General features: G+C 45.4%; 1 long non-coding RNA gene across 1 annotated transcript; it reads left to right on the top strand.

Annotated features, from left to right (window-relative positions):
• The first annotated feature begins 1,252 nt into the window (after positions 1-1,252).
• Positions 1,253-9,460, top strand: LOC112447534 (uncharacterized). The gene is made up of 2 exons (XR_009495376.1): positions 1,253-1,669; positions 8,480-9,460. It is a non-coding gene; the product is annotated as an uncharacterized lncRNA (long non-coding RNA).
• Positions 9,461-24,772: the final 15,312 nt, after the last annotated feature.

Here is a 24,772-nt window from a genome sequence, read left to right as displayed (position 1 = left end):
GGGTAGCTTTTCCCTTCTCCAGGGGATCTTCCCAACCCAGGGATCGAACCGGGGTCTCCTGCATTGCAGGTGGATTCTTTACCAGCTGAGCCACCAGGGAAGCCCTAAGTCAGACAGAGAAAGACAAATATTGTATGCTTTCCCTTACACGTGGACTCTAAAAAGCAAACAAGTATAACACAACAGAAACAAGAGCTGCAGATACAGAGAACAAACTCGTGGTGATGAGAAGCGAGAAGGGTGCAGGCAGGGGTAAGATAAATGAAGGGGATTAAGAGGCACAAATTCCCAGTTATCCAGAAAAGCTCACGGTGCTGCAACGTGCAGCTGCCGACCCTCTCCCTAGATGGCTGGATCCTGATAACAGTTCCAGCAGGGTGTTATTCCACCAAGGGGAGTTGTGCATTATTCCTGCACCAAACAAGTCTGGAACAGTATCCTGGTTGCCCACCACACCCCTGACTATCTCACAAGCACTGAGTACAATCTCAACACACCCAGAAAAAATTTTGGCTTCAGAATCTGTACGAGCTGCTGTGAATGGATGTATCAGAGGACACCCAGAAAACATTAATGCCTCCCTGCACCAGGCGCAATGCTTCCTCCCAGCTGGCATTGTAGCGGTCCCGAAGACCACCCCAGACGGGTGCTTGCTGGAGTCCAGGCATTTCACCTCCGGGACCCCACTGAAATACAAAAAATGACATCGGTCACTTTCACTGAATGTCTGTATACACAGTTGGTGCAACAACTCGTGCCAGACCAGTTCGTGCCAGACCAGTGGAGTGGACACAAGCTGACTCCTCTGTCTCATCCCCAGTCCTGAGCCCATGAATTGAGCATGAAGTGGGCTCGTGGATCTGAGATCTTATGCTCCAAATGTAGCACATTTTTCTGACTCCAAGAAATGCTTTGTGACTGCCTCACCGTTCTGGGCTGGCTTCCTTGAAAGTCTGAAAAAGAGTGATCACTTCAAGGGATTGATAGAAGGTTCTGCTTAGTGCCAGGAAAGGCTAGAGATGGCAAAGAGCTGCTTCCGGCTCTCTCTAAAGCGGCCAGAAAGTATACACGCAGAAAGAATCTGCCTGCCATTGCAGGAGATCCCTGGATCCGGAAGATCCCCTGGAGGAGGAGGAAATGGCAACCCACTCCAGTATTCTTGCCTGGGGAATCCCGTGGACAAAGGAACCTGGTGAGCTGCAGTTCATGAGGTCGCAAAGAGTCAGACAGGACAGAGCATCACCACCACCGCCGCCAAGTAGGGAGTACAGTCAGTATTTTATAATAACCTTGTCCTGTGTTGTGGCTCAGCTGGTAAAGAATCTGCTTGCAATGCGGGAGACCTGGGTTCGATCCCTGGGTTAGGAAGATCCCTGGAGAAGGGAAAGGCTATGCACTCCAGTATTCTGGCCTGGAGAATCCCCTGGACTCTAAATTCCGTGGGGTCACAAAGAGTCGGAGACGACTCAGTGACTTTCACTTTCATCAAACTATACTTTTCAAGAATGAAATATATGTGATTTTCGGTAAACATGCAGGACATTTCTTCGCTTTACCAAGGGCGCTCTCTGAAGCAACCACTGAATATCTGTCAGGGTTAAGAGCACACGGCTTGAGTCTGCGGCTATGACTTTGGAACAAGATCTAAAGAGGGCCAAGGACTTGCCAGGTGGGTTGTACATTTCCTGTGAGGTTCTAACGTAGGGGCACGTACCTCACCAAGCACTTTTGGGACAGTCTTGACCAGCGGAGAGCTGCGCATGATGCAAGTTTATGTTCTAATTTCGAAACCCTGTTGATTCTACCTCAGTGCCTCCTAACACCGTAGCCCCTTTTCTATGGCCTCTTTCAGTATTTTCCTTAGGCCCTTATCTCCCAGTAGTTAATCAGAACAATATTACTTCTGACACATCTTTTCACATTATTACCTCGACTCTCATGGCATTGTGAGACAGATATTATATTTTGTCAGTTTCTTGATACATAAACCTTTTTTCACATTGTAACGTCTTTGAAATCGTGATAGGGTTTATTCTCAATGGCCACTTGCACTTGCTCTCCGTGTAGCAGCAGTGCCGTATTAACAGGAAGGTATCAGTAGCGGTGTATTTGTCATTGCCTAAGCTAGCTCCGTCTGACATATTTTTCCTGGTGAAATAAATGGAATTCATTGTTGTCAACTGCTAGCTCCTAACAGACTATTCAAGGAAGGAATATGAGTCTTGGTTATTGCCTTAAAACCTTCTATTGAACAAACTGGGATATTTTCCAGCAACAATACTTTCAGAATGAATGGGGCTTTAAAATCGCAGAAACAGTAGCGCAGCATTCTTTAAACGTGGCACGCCACCAGGGCATCCGTGGCACAGAGGGTGTTTCTGAGCAGATGAAACGTGGGTGCAGACTGCTGTGAAACTGAGAGGGACCCAGGAAATGTGCATTATGAATGTGAACAAACTTCAGGAATACCCAGAGATTCTCCAACTTTATTGGTTCATGACATTTCCAAGGTCTGAGTTCTTCTTCATAGCACATCTAGGCTAAAAGAAATATCCAACAGTTTCATTTTTAAAATCCTTTGATCCAACAACTTAATAGCCATTTGTAAAATTAACTTTTGGGGCTTCCCTGATGGCAATGCAGGGGACACCGGTTTGATCCCGAGTCTGAGAAGATTCCACATGCACAGAACGACTAAGCTACTGAATCAGTGCTCCAGGGCCCCCGAGCCCCAACCCCTGAGCCGAGCCTTTGAGCCGCGGCTGCGGAAGCCCGTGCAGCTACAGACTGTGCTCTGCCGCTGGAGAGGCACCGTGATGAGACGCCCGCGCCCCGGACGGAGGGGAGCCCCGCTCACGGCCAGAGAAGGCCCATGCCAGCAACAAGACCCAGGACAGCCAAAAACAGAAATAAACAAAGACAGAAGTAAGCTCGTAAAAACCCCTTTGAATTTCACGCTTAGATAGCTAGAATACTCACTACTGGAACGGGTGTGCCTTTGGGGCGCTACACACCTTTTCAAACCGTGGAATCAACTTGGACACTGGCACCTTCCCTTCCTGACCCACGTTGTTTTTTCAGTACTGGCTTTCTTTTATCACGGCAATTGCCAATAACCCAACTTGACAAAATACAGCGTCATTGAAGTGTAGTCTGATCCCACGTTGAATTTATGAATAACTTGGAGCTCATAGTTGGCACCATGTCTAACATACGTCAAACATTATTGTGTTTCCCCTGAAAATATAAACCATCCCATGGTACCCCCTTTAGTTCACTGGCTCCTTGAGGTGGCTTGGTGCATATTTTGGGAACCATGACCTTAACCAATTCATTTGGCTCATGGTTTATTTTTATGAATGCATAAGGGTAATACATAATAAAAAAGTTATGTCTAAGTAAGTATATGAGACCAATTCAATACATATAAAATAAACACTCCAAAGTGATAAATCATTTTGTCATAGTTGTAGTGACAGAAATTTTTCTTTCTTTGAGGAACACAAGTGCTTCTTATAACTGATGGCATCTTATGTTCTATGCTGCTGCTGCTAAGTCACGTCAGTCGTGTCCAACTCTGTGAGACCCCATAGACAGCAGCCCACCAGGCTCCACTGTCCCTGGGATTCTCCAGGCAAGAACACTGGAGTGGGTTGCCATTTCCTTCTCTAATGCAGGAAAGTGAAAAGTGAAAGTGAAGTTGCTCAGTCATGTCCGACTCACCCCATGGACTGAAGCCTACCAGGTTCCTCTGTCCATGGGATTTGCCAGGCAAGAGTACTGGAGTGGGGTGCCATTGCCTTTGATCAAGCTAATAAGGCATTAGATTCTGAATTGATCTCCAAGCCTCCAGCACTTAATGCTATGCTCTTTTGCCAGATTTGTTACACTAACTCAGAATTTTCAACTTTTCCTTATCAGAATATTCAAAATTTGCCTTTGCCTGTATGATAAAACCTAGGTTTCTCAATGTGACAAGCAATGCTTTCTGCAGCATATTCTAATCTACCTACCTCTGTTAGCCTTATTCGTTACCTTTCAGGGCCAAGAGATGCTCAGCTTGCATCTTCTAGTAACTGGTAAAGCACTTCTCCACTCCAGGCTTCAGTCTCGCCATCTATAAATTGAAAGGTTGGGTCACTTCTGCAGTTTAGCTTTTTTGGAAAAAAAAAAAAAAATATGGAAACTGACATTGGGTTCCCAACGTTTTAGTCTATGATTAAATTTGGTGTTCATATAGTTGGCCTATTGTAATAGGACTGTGTTGCAAAAAAAGTGAACTATAACAACATAAATGAAAAAAGCTGAATGAAGTTAGCTATATAAAAACTCAGCAACTGGAGTTTGAAGAGCGTCTGGGTTGGGGTGTTGGGAGGGAGGCATACCTTTCAGGGTGTGGAAACTGCATCCCTTCTCCCACACCTTGCCCTGACAGCACCTGTTCCATCTGGCTCTTCCAAGTGGTGTCCTTTTATGGTGAACCAGCAATCTAGTAAATAGAAAAAGAAAAAAAGCCTCAGTCCATCATCTTTATTGTCTTCACCGAGCTCTGTGGATCTTACAGGCCACTGAGCCTTAGTTCTTAGACCAGCGTACGGGCTCATCTAGATTCTTACTACTCAGATTGAACTCAGACCAGGAGCATCACGTCACCTGGAAATTTGTCAGAAATGCCGGATCTCAGGACTGGTGGAATCAGTCTGCAGTTTGAACATGACCCCTGGGTGATTCACAGACACACTGAGTGTGAGAAGCCCTTGGACCCCGTGCTGTCGAGCAGGAGCACTCAGTATCTGTGGTTCCCGGGTACAGACTTGACCGGCTGCCAACCCCTGGCTTGTGGTCTGATTTGCATCTGACTATCTGCTCTTGTGTTTCTGCATTTCTTTCCCCGTGGCACCTCCATGCCCTCCTCCTACTGACTCTTCAGGTTCATCTTTGCTTCCCTGTCCTTTAGCTCTGCCAGACTTTAGTCAAGTTGGTTTTCCAGCCTAAGTCACCATTTCCTCAGCTATGAAATGGGAATGATAGTATCGATTTCGTTAGGTTGATGAGCTAAGATATGGAAACTTGGTGCCACAGGGCTTGCGTAGCTGCTAGTGTTGTTGTTCTGTCTGGAATGGTGACAGCAGTGTACGGCACACACAAAACCCCCTGCCTGGGGTGTGGGCGCTGCTACATCAGCGCCTGTTGGTGCTGGAGCCTCATCTTGACTTGCCAGGCAGCTCCTCACAGGCCCAGTGGGTCCCGGAGATTGTCAGAAAGCTGACCGTGAGATTTCTGTACGTGTGTGACATTGCATTTTTGCATCATACAGGTTTTTCTCGCACATCCAATGCCAAGCGCCTCGTTTCTGTGTTTGGGCCTCTGGCACTTGGCCCTTGCCAAGCAGGCGTGGCGGGTGGAAGGCTTTCCGGAAGCCTCCCTCTCAGAGCCTCTCCTGTCCTTCCCTGTGAGGTCGCTGTGGTGCAGGGTGTCGCAGCAGCCAGCCAGGGTGAAGGTGTCCTGGTTCCAATCAGACGCTCTCTCTGCATCACACTGCTTGTCTCAGCTGTTCAACGCGGACGTCTGCATTCCAGGCTCACTCTCTCACAGCTGTCTTGTCACAGATGCTGATGGCTTTAGGGAACACGTCTGTCTAGAAGGAAACAACGACAACCCACAGGCTGGTACTGGCGCTTCATCCACTGTAGTACAACAGACATCCTTTCTCCCTTACTTCCTGTAGTGTCAAACGCTATTGTAAAAATATCTTGAAAACTTTTGATTTAAATGTTAGAGCAATTTCAGGGAAATAGAGATCCGTCACATGGTTCCTTTGGGCCTTTTCCGCCCCCAGCTCTAACTGATGCTCATTCTTTTTTGGTTAAATCACCAAATTTATTTTGGCAAATCTAAAGTAAACACACTTCACCCTCTTTCTTACTACTCCCCTTTGCTAAGGTCAGGGCTGGTGTTTGTGTGAATCAGTTTCCTGAAACCAGGTCAACATGAGCAGAGAGGGCTTAGAAACCAAGGACCTCTGGCATTCACTGGAACAGCTTAAGATCACTTCTAAACTGAGGCCATCATCCTCACTGGGATTTCATCACCATTTTCCTGATCAGCTTCTCTTTCTATTACAAGCCCTAATAAAGCTGTATGTCTCACTGGAAACACCCAGGTTCTCTGCACCCTCAAACCTACCATTTAAATCCAAGATGCTCAGGGAGATCATTAATTCAGACATTCGACTGAACAGAGCCCTTTGCCCTTTTTTCCCCCCAAGTAGCAAGTTATGCTAAGTGCAGGAGAAGAAAACTCAATAACTCATGGAAAAGGCATTCATTTTACTTTTAAATTTCAATCAGCAGAGTGAAGGGTCAGGAAAGGCCACGACAGAAATTCTTGCAGAAGAAAATCTCCCTGTTGCCCCACAGCCAGTCATCTTCCTGCTGCATAAATCATTGCATTCCATGCTGTGTCAGCTCCGTCTGTAATCCGAGTGCCAAAGAGAAGGGCTTTCTTCAGGGCTTCCGAATGTGATGGTTGTATTTATTTTGGGTCAGCCTGATGGATGAAGGGCCCTTTCAAAATAGCATGATTCATGAAAGGGTCGTTCCTACATATGCTCTTGGTGCTGGCCCAGTCCTGCTCTGGGAACGAGGGATCTGCAGTGCTATGTACGACCCCACCTGCAGCACACACAGGCCTCCTGTCCCTTCTGAGGTCACCTGCGCTGCTCTCCACATCCTCCTGCTTCACTCTTTCGGTTGGATACCAAAATACATAAAGATAAGGAAGGTGTATATTAAAAAACGGAGATGTTACTTTGTCAACAAAGGTCTATCTAGTCAAGGCTATGATTTCTCCAGTAGTCATGTATGGATGTGAGAGTTGGACTATAAAGAAAGCTGAGCACCAAAGAATTGATGCTTTTGAACTACGGTGTTGGAGAAGACTCTTGAGAGTCCCTTGGACTGCAAGGAGATCCAACCAGTCCATCCTAAAGGAGATCAGTCCTGGGTGTTCATTGGAAGAACTGATGTTGAAGCTGAAACTCCAATACTTTGGCCACATGATGTGAAGAGCTGACTCACTGGAAAAGACCCTGATGGTGGGAAAGATTGAAGGCGGGAGGAGAAGGGGACGACAGAGGATGAGATGGTTGGATGGCATCACCAACTCAGTGGACATGAGTTTGGGGAAACTCCTGGAGTTAGTGATGGACAAGGAAGCCTGGTGTGCTGCCATCCATGGGGTCACAAAGAGTCAGACACAACTGAGCTACTGAATTGAACTGAACTGATGTTCTTTTAAAAAAATTATGTTATTTATTTTAAAATTGATTTTCCCTGTGCTGGGTCTTCACTGTTATACATGGGCTTTACCCTAGTGGCGGAGAGTGGGGGCCACTCTCTGCCTGCAGTGCCCAGGCTTCACGTTGCCACGGCTTCTCTTGTTGGTGAACACGGCTCTAGGGCAGGTGGGCTCAGTACTTGCAGTTCCCGGGCTCTAGAGCTCAAGGGCTGTGGTACATGGGCTTCGTTGCTCCATGGGCGGTGGGATCTTCCTAGATCAGGGATCGAACCTGTGTCTCCTGCGTTACCACTGAGCCACCAGGGAAGTCCAGGCTCTTGACTCTAATCGGTAGCAAATGAACAAAGTAGAAAATCTGGCAAAGCTAGTTTTCTAAACTAGATATTCCTGGGCTTCTTAACCCTTCAGATTCTTCCCCACCCTCTGCACAGTAAGAGGTTGGAGGCTGGACTCAAGCACACAGAGAAGAGCACGATCCTTGGCTTTGGCAACCTTGCCTTGCCTGTTGGTCTCTCCCACATGGCACCGTTTCCTTCTCACCACCTGTCTTCTCAGCTCACCTGCCAGTCTGTGCTCGTAGCCCTGTCCTGCTCCTTTCCCCCTTACTGGATCATGCCAGCCTCTTGCCCACCATCTCTCGTGACAACGTACCTTCACCCCCCACTCACCCCTAAGCCCTCACTTGGGTTGGAACGAATGTTAGCGGTGTTCTGGTTTATTTGTGAAGGAGGAGACCGCAGCTCAGAGGCTTGGAAGCTGCCTCCGCCCTCCCCTGCCCCTGCACACCCAGGGCCGTGAGTGCCTCTGCCATGCCAGCAGCCTCACCGTGCTCTTGGCGAAGGTGAAGCCTTCCTCCATAGGTTCACCGTCCTTCACCATCCTCCGTAGGCTCTGTGACCTGTGCAGCTGAGGGCTGTCTGCGGGGGTCTCAGACTGAAATTGTCCATGTGCTTCCAGGAGGGGAGCACGAAGGAGGGTGCAGTGAGGAGTGGAGTAAAACAGTTCGAGAGCAGGACGATGGAGTTCTTATCCAGATTAAAACTCCTGCCTTGCAAATTACTTTTCACTAGGACATACAACTCGGTATGTTAAACACACCGTTATTGCTTCTGCACCACACGTATTTTACTTACCTTCACAGCAACCCTATAAAGTAGGTATGGTTACTATTTTTTTTCAGGTGAGGAAATGGAGGTTTCAGAAGATCAATACTTTGGCCACAGTCACACGGTGACTCTGCTCCAGAGCAAAGACCTTAGTCCTGCGCTGGAATGCTGCTTTCACAAGAGCTGTTGGAATGGATGTGACAGAGACGAGAGGAGCGGATGATCCACAGAGGAGTTATTTTGAGAGCAGTTAACTAGAGACTTGGGGGTAGAAAGATTGTGTGGACCTGCTAACAGCCTTGGAGAGTCAGAATATACATGAGGAATGAGAAGACAGTGGAAGGAAGAAATGAGAACTTTCAATTATTAGGGAAGAGACCAAGAAACAAATCAGCTGCTCACACCATCTGCTCTGTGAGCCTTCCTGGTGCCTATCCACTGAGACCGCCTGGGCGAAACCCCAGACCTCCTGGGACGGTCACACAACCGATGGATGCAAACACAGAAGCCAGCTCGAATGGTCATCTGCCCCAGGATGACTCTTGCCCTGGGCCTCCATTACTGTCTCCTGGAATGACCTTGACGTTTCCCCTTTACCTGTATGCACCTGGCTCTGCTTCTGGATTGTACTGACTTCCCTTTCCAGCTGCCTGATGAAAATCTCCACTGGGAGCATCACCTGTCCTCAAACTCAGCACTGCCAAGCTCAACTAATTTCACCCCCAAACTACTCCTCCTAACTCCCTGTTTCTCCAGTTGACCAGGTTTGCAAAAAAACAATCATCTTTGATGACTCATTTTCTTTCTCTTCCACAGAATTCAGCTGATAACCAAGTTGATGCAACTTCCATCTCTAATCCATCACCTTCACATTAGGACTACAATTCTGGTTTGGACCCTCATTTTCTTTTTCAGAAATGATTATTGATAAGATTATTGATAAAAGAGCCTCTTATCTCTCAACTCTCTTATATTTTCCTTCATCTTGGGGTCAGATCATTCTGGAACAGCTTCCATCATTCTGCTTCTCTGCATTAAAATATTTGATGACTCTCCTCAGCCGAATCAAGTGCATATTCTTCAGCTTGGTTTCAGAACCCCCAGGTTATGTATGGCCCCTTGTGGGGACACCTGCTGTTTTTCCATCCCAGAAGCCAGCTCTTGTTGTGGTGGTGTCTTTAAGATTCCTTATGGGGACTCATTCCCTCGTCCATATGAATTGACTGGCACTGATCCCTCTTTTTGGCTCCAGGAGTGGACATAAGACACAGTAATTGGTTCAGGGAGAGGCAGAAATGACTTAGATCAAAGGATCTCTATTCTGAGTCTTGGCTGAGCAGTTGAGAAAAAGAAGCTCGTTTTCAGTTGAGACTGCTAGAATTGGTATGAGACTGAAGCTGCCAGGAGTTAACAACTAAAACGTGATAATGAAACCAACAGGGAGAAAAGAGGTGACATTTACAGGGCAAGGTGGGAGTCCCCGGATCCAGCTTTGGTTGAAGCCAGAGCTCCCCTTGACTCTGCAGTGAAGTGGGCCAATTCTTGTATTTCTGAGCTTAAAGAATCCTGAACCTAAAGAATTGTAATACAGCCTTCGCCTACCCTTTCAACTGTCTCCTCCTACCCCTCTACAATTACGCCAAACTATTTGCTCTTGTCTCTGAGCCTGATGATCTTGTATGCTCAGGCTTGTGCTGTTCTTCCAACATGGAACGCAGCCTGTTGCCATCTCCACCTGCCCGGTCCTTTTAGGTCTGTTTCGGATGTTCCTTCCCATCTCGTGTCTTTTCTGCCCTGTGGCCCCCATTTGAATCCCACTCTCCACACTGAGGCTTCCCTGTCATTCAGGATCCGGCATCTTTCACCAGTGGCCCATACTAGATGCTCAATAAACCAGTGTGACTTGGACCAAAGAGAACAGGAAAATAAAGGGTTTCCCGTGTGAAAATAAAGCTAACATTTGTTGCAGAAAGCTGACTTGAGGTCCTAAGAAAAACAACAGGAAATAACTTTTATCCTTTCTACTTCTTACCTATTCCAGAAGACACGTAGGCATTTCCGCTGTACTTCCTTAATCACACAAGTGACGGTAAACTATAATTTTGTGGCACAAAAGCACTTTGAACCTGTGAGAGGCAGCAGGACTTCTGGCTACAGGAAGACATTTTATTTACTTTGATATCGGCTGCTTCCTTTTAAATATAGACTTTGTTGTTGTTTTGTTGTTGCTTTAGTGTTGGGTTTTTTTCCTTCTCAAAGTCAATACTGTAGATTTATTTTACTAGCAATGTCAGTATTTCTGAGGCTATTGTATTGCTTTCTTCTTCAGAGTACTGCAAATTCTTTGAGCCTTGTGGGTTTTACCATGACACTATTTGAAAGGAATGTTCAGTTGTATTCAGTGTTTATATAACACCTGCCAGTTTATCCTCTAAGTGATTTATGGCTCCTCTATGGAGGAGGAAAATAATGACACTGCAGTCTGGCAGAAGAGGGGCTCTTTCTGTAAATGCCAACTGAAGAGCTTACACAACAAAAAGCCTTGAGTCTCTTGTCTATGTGGTGTCAAAGACTCCCTTTTCACCCCACACGTTAAAATAGTTACTTTGATATCATATAAACACAACCTATGGAATCAGACATTGAATTCAAAAGGAATCCTAGGGCTGAAATCCAGACCTTTCCCCGCTGTATTTCTTGAAGAGCTTCTTTATAGCTTAGCAGAAAAGAAATCAGGGAGGTTGTGTTTTCATTAGTAAGTAGCTTAGAAAAGGAACTTCAGGTAGTCTGTGCTTTTTTCCCACCTTCCTGCACTGATATTTTTAGTGTATGAGACTGTTATTTTCATGAAAGGTAAAAAGCCAGAAAAGCATGCTGACCAAGGCTGTCCTCCTTAAAAAGGATTCCCCAAGGCCCTGTCTGATTCCACTGGCCTTCATCTACTTCCTGTTTCTGCTTTTCCTGCTCCTGCTCTTTCCCACCGACTTCCCCTCTTGGTACGGCTTCTATTTATCGTCGCTCATTACTCCTGATTATTCATGACTTTGATGTCTTACTTTCTCTCCTTGGGTATTTCACTTAATTCCCCAAATGGATGGTTCATTCTAACGCCTTAAATTCAGAACTCTTGAGAGGGATCTTTCTAAGGAAAACTCACCTGTTGGCTCTCCTAAATTGGGTTGGAGATCACATGCAACAGTGAGATTTTGGGGACGATCGTGTCTGAAAAGGGCTGTGGGCATGGCAGGTATTCCCAAGCTCGGCCCGTCCAAGACGAGGCAGCTCATAACTCACCACTGATGTGTATGGCTACATTGCCTAGAAGAGCATATAAACAGTAAAGATTTCCACATCCTTATGGTATCAGGGGACATTATCAACACATTTTAGAAAACTGTTTAAAGGCTACTCAAAGGAAAATTTTTTTTGAAAGGATAAAAGAAAGGAAGAGTGTTGCATATTACCATCATTTATCCCTCTTTGGGTATCTTGACTGTCATTTCTTTGGGATATGGAGGAAGAAAAAATAAACACAGGTTTTCAGTCAAGTTTCTGAACCGGAACCTGGCTTCTGCATTTTGATGGGCTTAAAGTTCACTTTAACATCATTTGCATCCTTAAAAGCAACATACGTTCACCAAGTAAACCTTCTCACTGCTTTCTTATTACAGCAGCATCATAGTGAGCAGAAAACATTAAAAGAGGTGAATTTTAGGGAAGGAAAAGTTCAACCGCCAGCAGACAACTGAGTCGATGGACTAATTATGAACGTCGTTGTCTGGGAGGGACTCATCTCATGGGAACTTTGCTGTGATGGACCATCAGTGGGTTTTCCTGATATGCTTTGTGCCTGGGAAAGAAAGGAAGAAAACTAATTTCTCGAGGTCTGAATCTTATTTTCAGGATGCAGTGAAATTGGTAAGAAAAATCTAGAGGCTCAACTCAGATGGGCCAGCAAGTAACATTTGTTGTCTGGTTGACAGTCTTTTTTTTTTTAAGTCAGCAAGTGGTAATGATGACATTATACAAACCCATGAAACAAGAATCAGCAAAATTCTCAACACAAAAGATCTGTAGTGAATGCTTCTTTTCCTCATTTTTTATTGACATTTTTCTTTTCCTCAATGGTGTGACAGACCACCCACTGTTGGGGTAAAGCTCAGCACTCACTCAGCTCATCTGTGCTCTAATAGATGGCACGTTTATCAAGCACTTAGCAGAGGGTACATTTTTAGCCTTTGGTCAAGGGATAGTAATTTCATAAATAACCTATTTGATATTGAAACATATGATCTTGCCTATAATCCTTGGGCTTAAGCAACTGATAAAAATCAAACAGGCTGCCTAGACTTATTTACCTACTTAGACATTTACTTACTATTAATTTCTGTTGCAGCCATGAAATTAAAAGACAGTTGCTTCTTGGAAGAAAAGCTATGACAAACCTAGACAGCATATTAAAAGCAGAGACATTGCTTTGCCGACAAAGGTCCGTCTAGTCAAAGCTATGGTTCTCCAGTGGTCATGTATGGAAGTGAAAGTTGGACCATAAAGAAAGCTGACTGCTGAAGAATTGATGCTTTTGAACTGTGGTGTTGGAGAAGACTCTTGAGAGTCCATTGGACTGCAAGGAGATCCAACCAGTCCATCCTAAAGGAAATCAGTCCTGAATATTCACTGGAAGGACTGATGCTGAGGCTGAAACTTCAATACTTTGGCCACCTGATGTGAAGAACTGACTCATTGGAAAAGACTCTGATGCTGGGAAAGATTGAAGGCAGGAGAAGGGGACGACAGAGGATGTGATGGCTGGATGGCATCACCAACTCAATAGATGTGAGTTTCAGTAAACTCCAGGAGTTGGTGATGGACAGGGAGGCCTGGCATGCTGCAGTCCATGGGGTCGCAAAGAGTCGGACGTGACTGAGCGACTGAACTGAACTGAATTTCTGTTGTGTATTCTGTATTATGATGTATTTTAGGAATAGGGGATGGGTTGGGATCAGCAATCTTAAAGTAGAAACCCCAAATACTAACTGGGAGTCTTTGAAACCCCAAATATTAACTGGGGATCTAGTTGAGTATATAAAATACATGTGGGGCAAGTTGTAAGGTAGAATCCCAGTGGTGCTCAGTCTGAACTCTACCTTATAATCACTTGGGGAGTTTTAAAAATTACTGGTGCTGAGTCCTTCCTCCAGAGATCCTGATCATACAAGGTACTGGATTGTCTGGTGAAGACTGTAAGTCCTAGTGTTTGATTCTTGACCTTGGGAGCACATCTAGAGTCATAGGGAGGACTTTTAAAGGTCCTTGCTCATAGTTCAGTAACGTCAGAATCTCTAGGGATAGGAGCTAGTCTGCAGTATCTCTCGGGTTGACAAGCATGTCTTTAAAGACATTCACAGCAAGGGAAGAGAAATGATGTCTGGTATAGTCAAGAAGATCCCGTGGAGAAGAGCACAGCATGGTTTGACCCAGAAGGTGGCAGGCTTTCATGTGAGGAAAAACAAGGGCACAGACCTGGAACCAAGGCTGGTGGAGGCTCAGTTGGAACACAGGCTGGACAACAGTAGGATGTTCTTATTTGCAAAAACGGCAAACACATTTGGAGAGACAAGGTAAATAGAATCAGGATTTAAAAGTCAGGCTGCAACACTTACAGAATGGCAAAAATCCCAAACACTGGCCACACCAAGTGCTGGCAAGCAAGTGAAGCAGTAGGAACTCTGATTCATTGCTAGTGGGAATGCAAAGAGGAACCGCCACTTTGGAAGATAATTCAAAATTCAAGATGATTCAAAAATCTTACAAAATTAAACATATTCTTACCATACAATCCAGCAATTGCACTTCTTGGGATTTACCCAAATGAGATGAAAATTGTGTCCACACAAAAACCTGCACTCGAATGTTTATTGCAGCTTTATTCATAATTGCTGAAACCTGGAAGCAAATGGGAATCCCTTCAGTAGGTGCAGAGAAAAACAAACTTTGGTACATCCAGACAGTGGGATAGTATTCAATGCTAAAGAGAATGGAAAGCCATGGAGCGATCTTAAATGTATATTACTAAGTGAAAAAAGCACATCTGAAATGGCTGTCCAACAATATGGCATTCTGGAAAAGGCAAAACTATGGAGACAGCAAGATTGATGGTTGCCAGGGGCTGGAGAAGAAAGAGGGATGGACAGGCAGAGCACACAGGATTTAGAGGAGTGAAACCATTCTGTGTGGACCACAGGGGTGGGGACAGGTCACTGTACATCTGTCAAAACCCAAAATAGCACACCAAGAGTTAACCCTAACGTAAGTAAGGACTTTGGATGATAATCAGGCCCAGCGATTGTAACAAATGTACCACTCTAGTCCAGGAGGCTGATGATGAGGGAAGCTGTGTGTCTTAGGGTGGCGTGGGGGGAAGGAATATATGGGAATTCTTCATTTTCTGCTCAGCTTTGCTCTGATCTTAAAAAATACTCTAAAAAGAAAGTTGTTTTTTTTTTAATAGGGGCAAAAAAGCCAGTATGGAAAGTTTAGACTGGAGGCAGCAAGGTGCTTTTATTTCTTGAGCAGGGAATAAAGTGATAAGAGCAATGTCTTAAGAAGACGACCTTGGCCACAAATGTACGGAGTGGATCAAAACAGCAAGGAGCTGTGGCAACAGAACAGACGCTAGATGATGAGAGAGCTTGAAGATCTGGCGACGATCTGAGACTCAACGCGAAAGCAGCCTTCATGACTGACATCTCATCTTGAGCCCTATGCTTCTCTTTCCATTATTCTGATAAATGAAAGCAGCGTTGAAGCTACCTAAAAGGGAAAGGTATGAAAAAAAGAGTTGAAATGTGCACTCTGCTCTGAAATATCTGGCTCCGGAATGAGGCTCAAAGGCGGCATATGGGAAGCACTTGAGTGCATTAAAAAGCCACCGTGTGAATTATTTTAAAAATCTAATTTGCAAAGGCCATTGGCATTGCTTGGGTGCATTTGTAAATCAGGCAGTCGCTGTAGTCATCTTGAACAGCTAGAGCTATAATTTCCATGAAAAGCTTCAAAATATTAAAACATTAATTGAAAAAGAGCACTTTGAAAACCCTGTTTGCAAAGTTCAGTCCGCTGGGCAGGATAGGGTCAGGCCAGTTTTTCATCTGCAAGATAGGCTAAGCCTTTTTGCATGATTGCCCTGGAAAACAAATCCTTCATAGGGTAAATGAATGGCTCCTTGGTCTGTTTGCTTTATTAAAGGCGAGCGCAGTCCTTTTTATTTATCATGCTCTCAGTTTCTGCTAAACTCTCAAACTCGAATATAAAATGTCCTGCGTTATTTAATCTGCAAGCTATTGTTTATTCCCCCATCATGTGAAGCCAGGGCTGGCAGACTCCGCTTTTATCCTAATAGCTGTGAAGTGTCAGGGGCATCTGTGATGAGCAGCCTAGCAGGACCGGGGTCTGCTGTCCCCTGCTCTTCTCCTGCCGGCTGGCAATCTGGGGTGGTGGGCGCAGGCGCTCCCCAACGTGCTCCGTCCTGCCAAGCCTTCGATCACCTTCACAGAAGAGAGGGCGGCTCAATGTCGGCAGCTCACACAGCCTCATCTTTCCTCTGAGGCAGCTGCCAGAAGCCGCTGAGAACAGAAGGGTGAGTGTGGGCTTGTCTCTGAAGGTCTTTGCTAGTTTCAAGGTCAGGTAGTGAAGGCACGTGGAGGCTGGATCAGAGGAGACGCGCGCCCGAGCCTGGAAGGATGGAGGAGGAGGAGGAGGAAGTCGGACTCGCCCTTCCTGGCGCAGGGAGTTTACATTAGCACCTTTTATGCTCTTTCCGTCTTATGAGAGGAGAAACGTTCTTCCCACCAGCAAGCGGCCGAGTGGGCGCTGAGCCCCGACTGCCCAGCTTCTCAGCCCGAGCGCTCCCCAGCTCCGCTGCTTTTTGCCCTGGGCCTTCGGCCAGCCCTTCCGGGACCCCGAGGGTTCTCTGCTCCCCGGTCTGCGTGACCCCACCTGCACTACTTCTGAGGTCCTTGGCCGGATGGCCGAGCCTCAGGGGCCCCCCGTGGAGAGCCGCTGCTCCGCACTCCAGACGGCAGGCCAGCTGAGGAGCGCTCATTGGCGTCACACACCCGGTTTCTGTGAGCGGCGGGATTAATGCAGCCCGTGAAGCACCTTCCCATTAGGCTTGCGGCTTAAGTGAGGCGTCAGAATGTGGTGTCTAACGTCTCATGAATAACACTGATGTGCTGCTGCTTTGATCCCTTTTCACAGCCTGTGTTATGACCATCTGGACACTTCCTTCTCTTGGAGTTTCTTGGCTGGTGGCCAAAGCAAGTACAGAATGCTGAACAGATCGATATAGTTAAGCACATTACCATAATCCGCAGACATTAAAACGTGAAGACCTCATTCCCCTGACAAAGCTTATATCAAGCAGAAGGTTCTTTGGCACAGGAGATAGATTCATTAGGACATCACCTTTGGGGACGGGTTTCCGCACAGCTTAGGTCACTTGGGAAGAGTTTCGTGGTGTGGACTTTGCCAAACTTTGTTTATTGGCACTAGGGCTCCAGTCACAATCTGACCACGCTAGCAGCCTTTCCTTACAAAAGGGGCACTTCCCACGTTTGTCACCTAAACACCTGGCGTTGGCACAGGAACTCATTTGAGCTCTGTGTGGTGGATATCCTGGTCTAGTGAAAAAAAACACCTTTTTTTAAATGTTTACACTGTGAAGTTTCACGTGTAATCCTTTCAGTATGTGAAGTCAAGACAGGAAGGCTTTTAAAAATCAATGAATATTTCTCGAGTGTTTACTGTGTGCCCAGTGCTGTTCCAGGCACTGGAGTTGCAGAGACGCTGTGTCACAGACTAGGGGCTTTCCCTTCACCGAGACAGACAGGCAAACATAGAAGGTAATTTCAGGTGCCTAGAGATGCTGTGAAGAAAGGCAATGTGGAAATGGAAAGCTGGACAGGAAGGCAGTGTAGTGAGATAAGAAGTGCAGAGAAGCTAGGGCCATTATGTGCAGAGAGAAGTCATGCAGAAGTCAGGAAGTCAGGGGAGAAGTAGCCTAAATAGAAAGAATACCAAGGGCAGTGTCCTGTGTGAGAATGCGCTTAATTTACAGGGGGAATAGCAGTAAAGCCACTGGGAGCTTCAAGGTGAGAGAAATTGGCAGAGCTAGATCATGCAGAGCCTTCCTGGACATACGGAAGACTTGGGGAGTCAGCGGAGGGTTTAAAGTAGGGAGGTGACATTAGTTTTATTATTTTATCTTAATATTTATTATCATTATCTGTGAGTTGTTGTTTTAATAAAAACTGCTTTGGCTATGGCAGTAATTCTTGACAGGGGACGATTTTGCCCCCCAGGAGATACCCAGCGTCCGAGGTCAGGGGCGGCGGCTGGGAGGAGCTACCCCACGCCCCCATGCCCGAGGCCAGGGGCAGTGGTCGGGAGGACCAACCCCACATCCAAGGAGCCATGGCTGCAAGGGCGCAGGAGGGCCTAGAGGAGCTATCCCACGTTGAAGGTCAGGAAGGGCGGCAGTGAGGAGATAACCCTCATCCAAGGTAAGGAGCACTGGCTGCACTTTGCTGGAGCAGCCGTGAAGAGATACCCCACGCCCAAGGTAAGGGAAACCCAAGTAAGACAGGAGGTGTTGCAAGAGGGCATCAGAGGACAAACACACTGAAACCATACTCACAGAAAACTAGTCAATCTAATCACACTAGGACCTCAGCCTTGTCTAACTCTGTGAAACTAAGCCATGCCCGTGGGGCAACCCAAGATGGGCGGGTCATGGTGGAGAGATCTGACAGAATGTGGTCCACTGGAGAAGGGAATGGCAAACCACTTCAGTATTCTTGCCTCGAGAACCCCATGAACACTATGAAAAGGCAAAATGATAGGATACTGAAAGAGGAATTCCCCAGGTCAGTACGTGCCCAATATGCTACTGGAGATCAGTGGAGAAATAACTCCAGAAAGAATGAAGGGATGGAGCCAAAGCAAAAAGAATACCCAGCTGTGGATGTGACTGGTGATAGAAGCAAGGTCTGATGCTGTAAAGAGCAATATTGCATAGGAACCTGGAATGTCAGGTCCATGAATGAAGGCAAATTGGAAGTGGTCAAACAAGAGATGGCAAGAGTGAATGTTGACATTCTAGGAATCAGCGAACTGAAATGGACTGGAATGGGTGAATTTAACTCAGAAGACCATTATATCTACTACTGCGGGCAGGAATCCCTCAGAAGAAATGGAGTGGCCATCATGGTCAACAAAAGAGTCCGAAATGCAGTACTTGGATGCAATCTCAAAAACGACAGAATGATCTCTGTTCGTTTCCAAGGCAAACCATTCAATATCACAGTAATCCAAGTCTATGCCCCAACCAGTAACGCTGAAGAAGCTGAACGGTTCTATGAAGACCTACAAGACCTTTTAGAACCAACAACCAAAAAAGATGTACTTTTCATTATAGGGGACTGGAATGCAAAAGTAGGAAGTCAGGAAACACCTGGAGTAACAGGCAAATTTGGCCTTGGAATAGGGAATGAAGCAGGGCAAAGACTAATAGAGTTTTGCCAAGAAAATGCACTGGTCATAACAAACACCCTCTTCCAACAACACAAGAGAAGATTCTATACATGGACATCACCAGAGGGTCAACACTGAAATCAGATTGATTATATTTTTTGCAGCCAAAGATGGAGAAGCTCTATACAGTCAGCAAAAAAAAAAAGACCAGGAGCTGACTGTGGCTCAGACCATGAACTCCTTATTGCCAAATTCAGACTTAAATTGAAGAAAGTAGGGAAAACCACTAGACCATTCAGGTATGACCTAAATCAAATCCCTTATGATTATACAGTGGAAGTGAGAAATAGATTTAAGGGACTAGATCTGATAGATAGAGTGCCTGATGAACTATGGAATGAGGTTCATGACACTGTACAGGAGACAGGGATCAAGACCATCCCCATGGCAAAGAAATGCAAAAAAGCAAAATGGCTGTCTGGGGAGGCCTTACAAATAGCTGTGAAAAGAAGAGACACGAAAAGCAGAGGAGAAACGGAAAGATATAAACATCTGAATGCAGAGTTCCAAAGAATAGCAAGAAGAGACAAGAAAGCCTTCCTCAGCGATCAATGCAAAGAAATAGAGGAAAACAACAGAATGGGAAAGACTAGGGATCTCTTCAAGAAAATCAGAGATACCAAAGGAACATTTCATGCAAAGATGGGCTCGATAAAGGACAGAAATGGTATGGACCTAACAGAAGCAGAAGATATTAAGAAGAGGTGGCAAGAATACACAGAAGAACTGTACAAAAAAGAGCTTCACGACCCAGATAATCACGATGGTGTGATCACTCACCTAGAGCCAGACATCCTGGAATGTGAAGTCAAGTGGGCCTTAGAAAGCATCACTAAGAACAAAGCTAGTGGAGGTGATAGAATTCCAGTTGAGCTCTTCCAAATCCTGAAAGAGGATGCTGTGAAAGTGCTGCACTCAATATGCCAGCAAATTTGGAAAACTCAGCAGTGGCCACAGGACTGGAAAAGGTCAGTTTTCATTCCAATCCCAAAGAAAGGCAATGCCAAAGAATGCTCAAACTACCGCACAATTGCACTCATCTCACACGCTAGTGAAGTAATGCTCAAAATTCTCCAAGCCAGGCTTCAGCAATGTGTGAACCGTGAACTTCCTGATGTTCAAGCTGGTTTTAGAAAAGGCAGAGGAACCAGAGATCAAATTGCCAACATCTGCTGGATCATGGAAAAAGCAAGAGAGTTCCAGAAAGGCATCTATTTCTGCTTTATTGACTATGCCAAAGCCTTTGACTGGTGGATCACAATCAACCACGGAAAATTCTGAAAGAGATGGGAATACCAGACCACCTGATCTGCCTCTTAAGAAATTTGTATGCAGGTCAGGAAGCAACAGTTAGAACTGGACATGGAACAACAGACTGGTTCCAAATAGGAAAAGGAGCACATCAAGGCTGTATATTATCACCCTGCTTATTTAACTTATATGCAGAGTACATCATGAGAAACGCTGGACTGGAAGAAACACAAGCTGGAATCAAGATTGCCGGGAGAAATATCCATAACCTCAGATATGCAGATGACACCACCCTTATGGCAGAAAGTGAAGAGGAAGTAATAAAGCCTCTTGATGAAAGTCAAAGTGGAGAGTGAAAAAGTTGGCTTAAAGCTCAACATTCAGAAAACTAAGATCATGGCATCTGGCCCCATCACTTCATGGGAAATAGATGGGGAAACAGTGGAAACAGTGTCAGACTTTATTTTTCTGGGCTCCAAAATCACTGCAGATGGTGACTGCAGCCATGAAATTAACAGACGCTTACTCCTTTGAAAAGAAAGTTATGACCCACCTAGATAGCATATTCAAAAGCAGAGACATTACTTTGCCAACAAAGGTTCGTCTAGTCAAGGCTATGGTTTTTCCCGTGGTCATGTATGGCTGTGAGAGTTGGACTGTGAAGAAGGCTGAGTGCCGAAGAATTGATGTTTTTGAACTGTGGTGTTGGAGAAGACTCTTGAGAGTCCCTTGGACTGCAAGGAGATCCAAGCAGTCCATTCTGAAGGAGATCAGCCCTGGGATTTCTTTGGAAGGAATGATGCTAAAGCTGAAACTCCAGTACTTTGGCCATCTCATGGGAATCGTTGACTCATTGGAAAAGACTCTGATGCTGGGAGGGATTGGGGGCAGGAGGAGAAGGGGACGACAGAGGATGAGATGGCTGGATGGCATCACTGACTCGATGGACGTGAGTCTCAGTGAACTCCGGGAGTTGGTGATGGACAGGGAGGCCTGGCATGCTGCGATTCATGGGGTCATGAGAGTCGGACAGGACTCAGCGACTGATCTGACCTGATCTGGACCTTTATCACTGTCTGGAGGCATTTCTGGTTGTCACAAGTGGAAAGTGCTACTGACATCTAGTGGGCAGAGGCCAGGCACACTGCTAAACACCCTATGATCCCCGGGATAGTTCCCACAGCAAACAGATCAACAGCCTAAAATGTCAAGAAACTCTGAGCTTTGGTGTAAAGATCTGATATTTTAGGAAGGAGGAAAGAGTGGAAGTAGAAGCCTGGGGCAGGAACCCGGGAGAAATGACAGTTATTTGGACTAAAATGGCGGCAACAACGCTGGAGACAGGTGGAGTGATTCAGGGTAAGTTGGATGAGTTGGCTGCAGGACGTTAAGGAAGGGGGTCAAGGGTGACTCCCACGTTTCTAGTCTGAGCAACTGGATAGATGAAGACATTTTCCAAGGTGGGAAAGAACAGGTCAGAACTAGATTGAGAAGGGAAAGTTCAAGAGTTTTGCTCTGGGCATCTTAAATATGACATCTGTTAGACCGTGGAGAGATGGTATGAGTTGCGTGAGCAACTGAATGTGAATCTGAAACTGAATGTCAGGGTTAGGAATGAAACCATGGGTGATCATTAGTCAAATCCATTTCACCTGAGTTCACTAATCAACGTTCTCTCAAAAGACTTGCATGTCCCCCAAGCTGCAGGTAACTAAACAATAAGGTACTTGTAACTCAGCTGTGTCTCGTTCCAGCTGAGCTGGTTAAGCCCGGTTAGAACCGGTTTTTGTGATGTCAGAGGGCCAAAGCTCCACCCTCAGAGCGTGCTGAGTGCCTGCAGAGACCTGGCGCTAGTTATGCCTGTGCAGGATAATCAGCACGCCTTTTCCAATCACCTTTCCCCACGCTCCCCATGCCTGCTTCTCTATTCTTTATCCTGTAATTACTCTCAGCCCATTGCTTTTGGAGAGGCAGATCTGAGACCTCTCGCCTCTCCTTGCTTGACCGCCTTGCAAATATATCCTCTCTTTGCTTCAAATTTCGGCGTGTCAGGGCTTTGGCAAAGTGAAACTAGTTCAGTTGACAGTTTAGTTCAGTTGCTCAGCTGTGTCCGACTCTTTGTAACCCCGAGGACGGCAGCACGGTCCTGCCCATCACCAACTCCTGGAGTTCACTCAAACTCATGTCCATTGAGTCGGGGATGCCATCCGGCCATCTCATCCTCTGTCCTCCCCATCTCCTCCAGCCTTCAATCTTTCCCAGCATCAGGGTCTTTTCCAATGAGTCAGTTCTTCGCATCAGGTGGCCAAAGTATTGGAGTTTCAGCTTCAACATCAGTCCTTCCAATGAATATTCAGGACTGATCTCCTTTAGGATGGACTGGTTGGATCTCCTTGCAGTCCAAGGGACTCTCAAGAGCCTTCTCCAACACCACAGTTCAAAAGAATCAATTCTTCTGTGCTCAGCTGTCTTTATAGTCCAACTCTCATATCCATACATGACCACTGGAAAAACCATAGCTTTGACTAGACAGACCTTTGTTGGTTAAGTATTGTCTCTGCTTTTTAATATGCTGTCTAGGTGGGTCATAGCTTTTCTTCCAAGGAGCAAGTGTCTTTTAATTTCATGGCTGCAATCACCATCTGCAGTGATTTTGGAACCCAAGAAAATACAGTCGGACACTGTTTCCACTGTTTCCCCATCTATTTGCCATGAAGTGATGGGACCAGATGCCACAATCTTAGTTTTTTGAATGTTGAGCTTTAAGCCAACTTTTTCACTCTCCTCTTTCACTTTCATCAAGAGGCTCTTTAGTTCCTCTTCCCTTTCTGCCATAAGAGTGGTGTCATCTGCATATCTGAGGTTGTTGATATTTCTCCCGGCAATCTTGATTCCAGCTTGTGCTGCCAGTTACCAGCATGTAGGTAGTGTGTAAACCCCTGAGACTGGATTAGATAGCCTAAAGAGAGGGTTACTGGGAGGAGCAGAGGGGAGAGTGCTGATCTCCCCAGTATTTAGGGGCCAAATAAAGGTAGAAGATGCAGTGCTGGGCATCGTGAGGGATGTCAGGGAAGAAGGGAAGCTAGACATATGTGGCATCCTGGAAGACATGAGGGGAGGTGGAAGAGGTTTGGAGAATGGAGCTGTCATCTATATTGAATGTTTCTAAGAGGTCACATAAAATCAGAGCCAAAAAAAAAAAAGACCCCAAATTTGTCTGGCTTAATTTGGCCAAGGCAGTGTTGGCACAGGCTAGGGTAGGCTTCTGTGAAGTGGATGGGACTGAACCCCGACTGGAGTGGGTTGATGGGAACATGGAGGTTTAGGAGATGTAAGAACAAATAGTAATTCTTTCAGTAGATATTGCTGAAAAGAGAAGCAAAGAAATGGGATGGTGACACAATTCCAAATGTAGAATAACAATTATTTTCTTAATAGAATCCCCTTGTTTTTGCAAGTCCTAATTTGTAACATTTACTTATGACATTAACCAATAAGAATTCAAATGAATAATTTCATGGTTTCCTAGGTGTTGGTATATAAGACATGTATTTTATTAAAATAGAACTCTATTTCATGAATGAAGTTAAAGTAAAATATTCTGAAACCACTGAAGAACCACTAAAACTTCAGAGCAGTAGTTTTTCTAAGAATGTATTTGGAAAACCACTACACAAAATTAATTTTAACAACCAAACTTCCTGTACCAGCAAGGGCAATAAATTTTTACTCTCAATAAGTCCTCTCTTCTGAGCCTGAAATTATAGCAAGATTTTAATCTTGGCACTGTCACTTCTTAGCTCTTTGAACAAGTTGCTTCATCTCTTGAAACACAAGATTTCTCATTTACAAATCAGTAGGGGTTACTGTGAAGATTAAAGGAAATAATATATGCAAATTGTGTGTGTCCTACATGGGCCCATCTCCTTTTTTCTGGAACGTTTTCTCCAGGACTCTGGCTGAGGGTGGTGGTGCCGTGACCTTGTGCTGCAGTGTTATATATAATAGTGCTGATCATCGTAGGGAGCTCCACTTTTTTCTCTTATCTCACCTCTGCTGTCTTTTCATCTTAGCAAGTACAAAGCCCACAGGGCGACAGACTGCATCCACTTGCTTCCGGTTACCCCTGAAGCATCTAAGTGACATTAAAAATAAGGCAAGATTTGTTTCTGAGACCCTGTAGATAACCAAATATGGAAGCTGTGACAACTTCAAGGGAAGAAGATCACCAAATTTTTGGTTTAGGATTTTGATACAGCCAGAACCATAAACAATTAGGTTTCCCCAATGCTCCTAACATAAATGGAAGGTTCTTCTAAGAAAGGAAAACCAAAAAAGACCAAAAAAAAAAATTAAAATGAGAGCTCTTGAATTATTTATACAAGTAGAAGTGAGAAAGTTTCTGCTGACTTAACCTTGAGAGTGTTGAAGGGACCTGTGAGAGGAGTATTGATGAGTGAGAGTGCTGGGGGAGGATCATGCCCTTTGTACATACAGACCGTGTATCAAGTCATGGTTTGAAC

This window comes from Bos taurus, chromosome 7, assembly GCF_002263795.3.
Source record: "Bos taurus isolate L1 Dominette 01449 registration number 42190680 breed Hereford chromosome 7, ARS-UCD2.0, whole genome shotgun sequence".
Classification (NCBI taxonomy): Eukaryota; Metazoa; Chordata; class Mammalia; order Artiodactyla; family Bovidae; genus Bos; species Bos taurus.
This window is presented reverse-complemented; position numbering and strand designations above follow the sequence as displayed.